Here is a 10,008-nt window from a genome sequence, read left to right as displayed (position 1 = left end):
CCTCCAACGTGGCCATTTAATGGCCCATGAAGAACAGTGAAAAAATGTAGGATCATTGCAGAAGAGAGGTTATGGAATTCTTCCTTGATAAAGTTGGGGGCTGGAGGGGAAAGCATCCACCAATAGACATACGTATGATCCACAGGAAACAGGAGAGGAATAGTGTAATGGAAAAGAATTCTGCTTGTTTATGCTATCTCCCCATGGAGAACCTGAGGATTTACAGTTTTGTGCTTTTATTCATTATATATTTTGTACTTGAAAACCATATTGAGTTTCATTCATGGGAGAGAAGCAAATTTCCAAACTAGCCTCTATAAGTAATCATTTTCCTTGAGATGTCCACACTCATCCTACCCTTCTTAGCCAGCACCCTAGATGCCAACATGCAGACACTTCTCTGACACTTGTATCAGCGCTGTTGAGAAAGCCTCCTAGGCAGAACCCAAAACAAATGTCAGAGAGGTGTCAGAAGCTATAGCTGTGTTTGCTATTTTTTTTTGCTGGCCCTGTGACCTTAAACTTACCTTCTTGCCTTGGGTGCAGTACAAGTTATTATCCCACCAGTAGCAGTGCAGTAGGAGCCTCCAATGACACAATGGTTTAAACCCTTGTGTTGGCAAGACTGCTTACTGATAGGTCAGTGGTTCAAATACAGGGACAGTGGGTTGAGCTCCCTATGTCAGCTCGAGCTCCAGCGGGGATATGAGAGAAGCCTCCTACAAGGATAGTAAAACATCAAAACATCTGGATGTTCCCTGGGCAACATCCTTACAGATGGCCAATTCTCTCACACCAGAAGTGACTTGCAATTTCTCAAGTCGCTCCTGACACACACAAAAAGCAGTGCAGTGAGAGCCACCTGCTAGCCAAGTCATTGCCGTATGTGGAATGGCAAGAACAACTTCAGTTGAGCTTCAGGTGAGAGCTTCATGCAGAACTAGATTTCTTCTTTCCTTTGCTAATTGTCACTGGATGACAAAAGTAATATTTGTGCGCTAATCACAGATGGAGGCTTCTCCTCCCCAGGCAAACGAGTCTTCCTAATCTTCATGCACTGAGTGAAGGGAAATGGAAAGTAGGAAAACTTCTTGAGCAAAGAGTCTGTAATGGACCCATTAAAACCAACCTGAAATTGCATTCACAAATATTGTAACAACCTTGTGGATAATAAGTGTGGTATAAAAAGCACATTCCTACCTAAGTGCTAATATTACCGAAGGGTGTGTTCTTGTCAAATAACATTTGGTCCAGTAATTGTAAAAGGCCCATTAAACATTTACTGAATGTTAGGATGGAATGGAAACACGTACATTAAAAAAAAGATACACTTGTTTCTTTCCAATCTCAGTTTCAGAATTAGGGAGAACTAAATGTTCCTCCAGTTGAATGCATTATAGTGCTAACTCTTTTAGGACTTCCTGTGCAAGCAACAAGTCAGCTTTACTTGAGCTATCAACTTTCAGTTCTGTCAGACTACAGTTTCTATTTTTTCTGCTAAAGAGTTCATGCTGGCTATCAAAAGGTGAAGGCTGTAGTTGAACACATCTTGAGTTCACCAATTCCAGAAAGGTTACTCTAAGTGACATACTTTCATCTCACTGTACTACCCAACACATGGAAAATACATATATGAGGCTAATTTTGGAATTCTTTATTAATATTTCACTTAAGGCCAACTTTTAATGAAATAACCATTGGAAACAATTAGTTTGAAAGAATATTTTATTTCTGAGTTTTACATTTCTAGCATTCTAATTTGCGATGAAGAGTTGATTACATGACAAAAACAAAGGCATGCTTAGCTATCATTGTACCCATATATTTGACACTGGAGAAAATACATTTATTCCAAGGACCTGGTTCAATGTTTTATGTGGACATTAGGATTTAATCTTAAAGTGGCACACAAGACCAGATATAATTATCATTGGCTTGACTGGAAGACACTACAATCCAAAATGTGCCAAGAAAGCTCAACATACTCACATTTGACTTCAAAAGAAGAAAGCCTCTTAAAAATAAGAAGGTAAGGAAGCATGAATTTGAAAGAAAAAATCAAAAAGGTCAAATATCTCCTGATCATTTGTGGAAGATTCAAAACCACAATAATAGGATCTCTGCAAGAATATACACCATATGTCAAGGAAGACGCCACCAAGTCCAGAAGGAGAGCAATATGATGAATGAGTTATATAATAAAACTATTCTGGACAAGGTTTCTTTCCGAAAAGAAAAGTCTTGTCCAAATGAGGAAAACAGAAAAGAATGCAAATGTCTGCTAAATAAGCGATGTTGACAATAAGGGATTAACCATTCTTTTAAAAACAAGCTTGTCTCAGAGGCAGAAAAATTACTCTGAAAATGGTTGGACTATAGAAGAACACAAAGAGTTTAAAGATCAAAGAATGATTGGTGAAGAAAGACATTATAGCAAAGACAAATCTGGGGATGCCTGCCATAGATGCAGTTGAAACGTCAGGAGAGAATGCTTCTAGAACATGGCAATGTAGCCCGAAAAATCTACAACAATCCACAAATTGATTGATTCAAATTGATTATTCTGGCTTATCTGGAATTCAGGGAAGCCAACATAGCAAGATTTCTGTCAGATCCTAAAGCCCTCCAGAAGGCATAACTTCAGAATAAAACTGCAAAATAAACTGCAAAGTACCATATTTCCATTTTAGAACAGTAGAGTCTTGCTTATCTAGCCTTCACTCTTCCAACGTTCTGTGTTATCCATCACAGTCTGCCTCCCACCCAGGTCCACAGCTGTTTCAATACATTGCGATGTTTTGGTGCTAAATTCGTAAATACAATAATTACTACATGACATTATCATGTATTGACCTGCTTTTTCTGTCGATTTGTTGTAAAATATGATTTTTAGTGTTTAATTTGTAAAATCATAACTTAATTTGACGTTTCATATGCTTTTCCTTAATCCCACATTATTATCCAACATTTTTGCTCATCCAAAGTTCTGCCAGCCCAATTATGTTGGATAAGCGAGATTCTATTGTATTACCTTAATAATAGTTTATGCAGAAAAACAACTGCTAATGTACCTACAGGTTTTTGTCATTACAGTACAATGGTTCTGTCCACAAAAAAATGAGTCCTGGATCCTTTCACCTCTTTCAGACAAAAAGCTAATGTTGGGATGAATCCCATTGTTAGATGCTTTGAATCATAGGGATTTCCCAGTATGATGACTCATTGCCCAACAATTGATTCAGTGGGTGCACTGTAACTGGAATTAATCAATAGCAGTTAGTCCTACAATTTATATATCAATTTATATATCTGTTTTTTAAAAATGTACAATTCAATCCCTTCTGAAGTATTAGAAAGATAGAAATTGTCGTTTATTTGGCTTTAGAAAAAGTAAGTCTCTCTCATAATATTAGAAAGATAGATGTTGCAATCTTGGGGGTTTTTTTCCATTCCTAAACACACACAGCACATAAAATACAGTAAAAACTACAATTTGTTCCATTAAAATGAAACAAAAACAAAAATATTGTTTAGTGTGTGTGTGTGTGTGTGTGTGTGTGTGTGTGTGTGTGTATGTAGGAGTACTTTCTGCCTGTGTCCACCATGCTTTGTTAAGAATTTCAAAGAAGATCGATCCAGAGTACTATTGCCAAGACCCAGAAGCCTCAAGAGCACCAAACACAATATAAAAGGTCCAAACACAGGTTTATTAAACCCAAAAAGGCTTCAGAGACACTTGCTTCAGTGTCTCTAGTACAAACTAAAAGTCTATAGCAACCGCTACATGAAAAAACTCAACTTAAATATAATCCGGATTATCTCGGAGTATAATCTGGGATAACGAAAATATACAGCAAACTGCTTGTAATTCAAAATGTACAAAAGGCACCAAAAAACAATGTAGGAGCAAGCAAAATCAGAGTCCAACGTCAGTCCGTAGCCCAGGCACGTCCGAAGTAAGAAGAAGCAGTCCAAAAAGCGTAGTCGTTGTCAAAACATGGTCCGGAGTCAAAAAGGGAGAGTTTAAGTCAGCACTTACGGAGTCTCAGCCAGAAGTCATGGAAACATGAAGATCTGTAGTCCAAGGACCCAAGTTCGAGAGTAATGACAGGAACAAAGATTCACACCCAAAAATACACTTTGCCTTCTGCAAAGACCCATTGAAACCAAACCAACTTATATCCTAAAGCTCCTCATCAGAGGATGAACTGCTCCCCACCCTTTCATCATCACTTTCAGCTGCCCCATTCCCTGCAGCTGAGCACTGCCTCCCATCTCTCCACCTTTGCCAGCGTCTGTCAAGACTTAGGTCCTCCCAAGTGTTCCCCGATTGCCACTCTTCTCCAAACCCCTCAAAGTCATCACTGGAGGTAGGCTGAGTACAGATATCCCTAATTTCCTGTACATGAGTCCAGTCCAAATCACCCTCATCCTCAATGTCACTCCCAGTCCCATCACTCCCTTCAAAACCCATAAAATCATCTTCTGTTGGAGTGCTAAGTATATCACAGATACGCTTCCTTTGGAGCTCTTCATCAGATTCTTGTTCACGAGTAGCCCGCTTAACTCCCCTGCTTTCCTCTCCTTCCCCAATTTCACAGTCAGAGAAACCCTCGAAGGATTCAGAATTAGTTGGAGCCATGAATATGTCTCTAATCCACTTTCGCTGCTGCTCCTCCTCCCACACCTGCACAGCCCTCTTCGCCCTTCTACCGGTAGTAGTAACGTTACTATCACGCTGTACTACAACAACTATACTTAGCATACTTCAAAGCAACTAAACTGACTTAAAGAAAGACGCACAACATAAAAGGCTAATATCATTTTCAGTGTACATATAAACTTTAAATGTTTGTTGTCCATTATACTGAAAGATATATTTTATTTTTAAAATACCATTAAATAACATTACCATAATAATAATGAAATCATTGCATTTCACCGTGGAAGAGCTAAGATGTCCCTGGATGTGGTGGGAGGGGAGACAGAGAAGTTGTAGACTCCAGAACTGCATCTGAATAAATTGAATTTGATAATTGGAAAAAGAAACCCATAAAGTGGAAATTAATGTACCTTAATAGGTGAACTGCTTTTCCAAGTTATTACATGATAATAGAATTGGTTGTGATGTAATCTTATTAGCAGCTCATAAATTATATATGTATTTTTAAAAATCCAATATATGTACAGTACAGATTTGTTTGTTTTGAACTCAGTGTAAAGCACTCCATTTGATGTGGCTCAGCAAAAAATGTAGTATGCATTGAAAAAGCAAAGTCTTTGAATACATCAAGCAGGATAATTTAGACTGTTTTAATCATGATTATGAAAGTATAATGAGGCAGTTTCATATTGGTTGGAAAACACAAAAGAAAAGTGATTCTCTGAAAGTAAAAGTATATATAAAATGACCCATGTTCCTTATGTATACAGATATACATTATTATATAATCTATTACTGGATTTCAGGAAACTTGGATAGTAAGTAATATATTTATAAAACATGCCATTGCTTTTAAGATTCTAGTAGGAGTTTTATTGTATGAACATTGATTATACTGCAGTGATTTGGAAACATGTTTCTTTTCAATGTGTTTCAAAGCATTAATCTGTGACTTGAATAGGGGGAGGCAAATCCTCTTACTGGTTTTTAGACTTACCACTATATGTGAAAAAGTTGTACAACGAAGCCAACCTTTTCTGGAATTAACACAGTAGTTGTTTGTTTACATTGGCTAGTGTTTGACTGTGAATGTTGTTTCTTTTTGAAACATAGAAATACATTGTTCCTAATCAAATACATCTCTGACAACTAGTAAATACAGAAAATGCAATTACTGTAAGTAAGAGTTACATCTAGTTGAAAGCAATGGGAAAGTGTTCAGCTCATAGTGGGCAGGACAGGAATTGGGAAGGTGGTTAATAGGCTGTTCATACTGGCAAACCCTTTATTAAATCACCTTTTCCACCTTACATGTAATCAATGCAGTGAGAATGGGAAATTTGATATGCTAGTTGCATGCTACCAAAAGCAGGACCCCCAAATTGTGGCTTTGAAGTGAACTCAAATGCTTTGGAACCAATGTGAGTGTTGTGTTTGGTGTGGTACTGACCACAGTAGATCTATGCCTATGTTGCTCTCTATAGTTATACCAGAAATCTGTATGACAGACATAACCCTCCCCCCCAATTGGAGACTCTCTACATTGGCAAAGAGTTATATCACGTCATTGTTACCTGTCACAGAAAGCTATCAAATTGGTTCAGGATTTCTCTGTTAGTCATGGATAACCAAATTTCTTTTCATCCTAGCTGTATGACTTAGGATGTTAACCCATTGGGGGGGGGGGTATCATATATCTGCGGTGTTATGTCCTGTTGCATTAGAAAGCAAATCATATTGTTTCTTAGATTCCATCACACATTGTTCTTTCTTGGCTTTCCCCCCTAAAGTCATCCATTTTCAGATATATCACATGAGCAAGTGCAAGCCACAGCCATTCCACAGCTGATTGACATCCCTCTCTGTTTTGTTGCTTTTTTTCAATTTGCCATTCTTGGTGATCTTCCCTGCTACTTACCAGACTGGTGCAGTTCAGAACTCTGGCTTGGAAAGAACTGTTAGATACCAAAACAGGTCAAATGCATTTGCTGAGGGATCAAGGGAGGTCTCCTTCTCTGGAAACTTTCAAGCAGAAACTGGATTGACTGCTTTTCAGGACTCTCTTTTGATTCTATGACATGAAAGTCAAGGAGAGAGAATGGAATGGGATGAACAAATTCATGCACTTGTTTATTTATTATCTATTGTACTTTTCTCTAAAAATGGAACCAAAGCAATATATAAGTTAAAAGAAAAGAGCTAAAACAATAAGTGATAGAAAGGATTTAAAACATCTAACAATTAAGGGAATTTTATTTAAAACAGTTAAAGCACAATAAATACACACTACATATTAAAAACGACACACCTCTTGTCCATCCACCAGCTATAGATTGAAAGCCTCTTTAAATAGGAAGGTCTTTGCCTTCCAGCAAAAAGAGAGTAGAAACAACACCTGCTGAGACTCCCTCAAGAAAGAGATCCATAATAAAAGAGCAGCCACTGAGAAAGGCTCTTTCTTATGTTCTCTCATGACAAGCCTGGAAGGAGGGTGGGACAAACGGAAAACCCTGGCCTGAAGATTGGGAAGCTCAGGCAGGTTCCTATGGGGAAATATAAGATAGACATCTACATCCCACTTCTAGTCACAGAATATCAATATTGTCCTTCTCTTCCTTTCTGTTTATTTTTGATAAGCATTCTCAGCTTTCATTCACAAATTGTTGCACATCAGAATAACCACAAAATATTTTGTGTGATACTTTTTTTTACAGTTTCCTATTAACCAGTTAATTTCTTACAATAAACTAAAACAGTAATATCATCTACAGGGAGAAAAAAATCATATAATATATCACTGTTGTCCCTCCACATTTGCAGTTTTGATGATTCATGATTTGATTAAAACTGTTCTTTCTAGGAATTTCTGTGTCCTCCTTTGTGACTTTATAGTCAACTTCCTGCCATCATGCTGAAGGGCCGAGAGATTTCTAGAGAGGACAACTCCCTAGGAATCTCAAGGTCCCCTAATGTGATTCTGTGTTCAGCTACCCACAGAAGTTGACCATAGAGCCATGCTGAAAGACCTAAATGGGGTTTTTTTTTTTTAAAAAAAATAGTAATTTCTTTATTTGTGGTTTTTCACTTTCACCGAGGTCTCAGGAAATGCGGAGGACTGACTGTATACTATTCTGTATAAATATTACATCTGTGTTGATAATATACTTTATTTATATTCCACCCTATCTCCCTGAGGGGACTCAGGGTAGAGTACAGTACACATATACAGCAAACATTCAATGCAGTTATGAAATTAACAAAGACAGACAGCACATAAACAGAGGTAAAGGGTTCCCATCGTTTTCCATCTCCAACATCTGGAAGCTGTGTTCAACTCCGGCCATGGGGGAAGGTGCTGTTGCTCCATCTTCCATGCCGAGGAGCTTTGTTGTCCTTAGATGCTCTCCAGTCAAATTGCTGGCATGTCCTCATGGGCACATTTTATTACCTCCCTGCCAAAGTGGTTCCAATTTATCTACTCACATTGCTGTTTTTGTGAGGTGAGCAGAAGCTGGGCTGATGGTTGGGAGCTCACCCCTACCCAGGCTTGAACTGTCGAACTTTCAATCAGCAAGATATTTTGCAGCTGGCGGTTTAACCCACTGTGCTGAAGCCCAGCCCAATACTTGTTCACAAGTCTTCTGAAGGAAATGTGTCATGCAGTCTACTAAATGAAGGACTGTATATATTTTTTGTAAGTTTCTCTCAGAATTAACAATTTGTAACATTTCACAGCAAATACGATCTTTTAAAATGCATAAATAATACATTAAATTAAAATTAAAATATATAAATTTCAACCTTACCCATTACAGGTTTTTAGCTTTTGGTTCCATGTTCTAAGTCTTGAAATTGTTGAATTTTATTAAGCAAATGGCTTTTCTTGTTGTTGTTAAAGTAATAAATATAAATGTTTTGCATCCCAGGACTGTTTGCAGAGTTGTGTTAACCAAACTGTACTGGCTTTTCCAATAATCTCTGGCACTCCACCTTTTCCAGCAAATTCACTTCTGGCAACCAAACTACTTAAGAAAGTTTGTAAAAGTTACTTTTCTGGAGTACAGCCATTATGGTGGCATGATTTGGGCAAGAGTGGGGGGATTGTAGCTGGAAAGACTTAACTTTCTGAACTCTAGCCCATAGGCAGTCTTGTACCTGACAGAGTGGGCACTGGCCCATGAAATCTTCTACTATGATATATGTGTTGATCTTCAAGGAATCATAAAACTCTTGGGCCTAATGCTATTTCACGCCTTCCACCTATATACTTTGGTACAAAATGTGATTCTGTAACAACAGGAATAGCCATGAGTTCTCTGCTGATGAATCCAATCATTGTAGCCCTGCTCAATTGCTAACTAATACCATGTAGCTCATTTTGGAAGCAATTTGGATACCAGCAAGCCAGCCCAGTTTTGTCCTGTAATCTGAAAAGAGGCCTGGCGATCGATGTTTATTAACAGCCTACAATTAAAGTATTTCATTAATAGTGCGATGAGTAACTAACACACACACATACATACACAAACACATACCACATTATGTGCAAACAATTTGAGCATTCCTGCTTTTATGCCATCTTACTTACAAGGAACATCCAGCTGTTATAATTTGTCTCATCCTTCACTCTCTTGTAGAACCAGCCTTTGTTCCTTTTTTCAGTGCCAAGGACTTGCTGAGTTCCACCTGATGTGATTTGTCCAGGCATTAATAATGCATCTTCAAGATGCAAGATGCATGAGTTCCTTTTGAAACAAATCTGCTGGCAGAGGACTGCATTGTATTGTGCTGCCTTCTCCCCCCACCTCTCTCTTTTTCAGGGGAGAAAGGCAGGAGAACCAAAAAGAAAAAGGAAAGGTCATAAGGCTTGGGAGTGATGGGTATCCATTATTATAGGAAGGTCACCGCATCCTCGTCTGAGGTCAGGCTCGGAATAATGAATATTACAGCAACTATTCCTCAAAAAGCACTGTTCATACCAGCCAGCCAGCCAACAAATCCCTGTGGTTTGAACTGAACAGACCACAGAAAAAGAAAGTCATTGTGGATAATCTGGAAAAGTAGCCTCCTCCATTATCTTTCCTGGAGAACAGGTGAACAGGGCAGTGCATTTATCCACTCACCAAGTGATAACACTGGAGGCAAACAGCGCAATAGTAAATGAATTCTGCTTGAATTCTGAATACGGGGGGAAGTACTCCAACCCATGAAGCTCTGGTATCAAACAATGTCATATTCATTAACAATGCATAGAGCAGAGCACGAGCAGCTCAGCAAAGTAAACAAATTGGAGAAACAAGGGACTGTGGACTTCCAGGGAGAGTGAAGAGCTCTGTCGGAATTAG

General features: G+C 38.4%; 1 long non-coding RNA gene across 1 annotated transcript; it reads right to left on the bottom strand.

Moving 5' to 3' along the window:
• Positions 1–4,799: 4,799 nt before the first annotated feature.
• Positions 4,800–9,798, bottom strand: LOC132772811 (uncharacterized). The gene is made up of 3 exons (XR_009631276.2): positions 9,252–9,798; positions 6,582–6,734; positions 4,800–5,014 (listed from the first exon to the last, which is right to left on the bottom strand). It is a non-coding gene; the product is annotated as an uncharacterized lncRNA (long non-coding RNA).
• Positions 9,799–10,008: the final 210 nt, after the last annotated feature.

The sequence above is a fragment of the Anolis sagrei genome, chromosome 4 (assembly GCF_037176765.1).
Source record: "Anolis sagrei isolate rAnoSag1 chromosome 4, rAnoSag1.mat, whole genome shotgun sequence".
NCBI lineage: Eukaryota > Metazoa > Chordata > Lepidosauria > Squamata > Dactyloidae > Anolis > Anolis sagrei.
The sequence above is the reverse complement of the archived record's forward strand: the minus strand, read 5'-3'. Positions and strand labels throughout refer to the sequence as shown.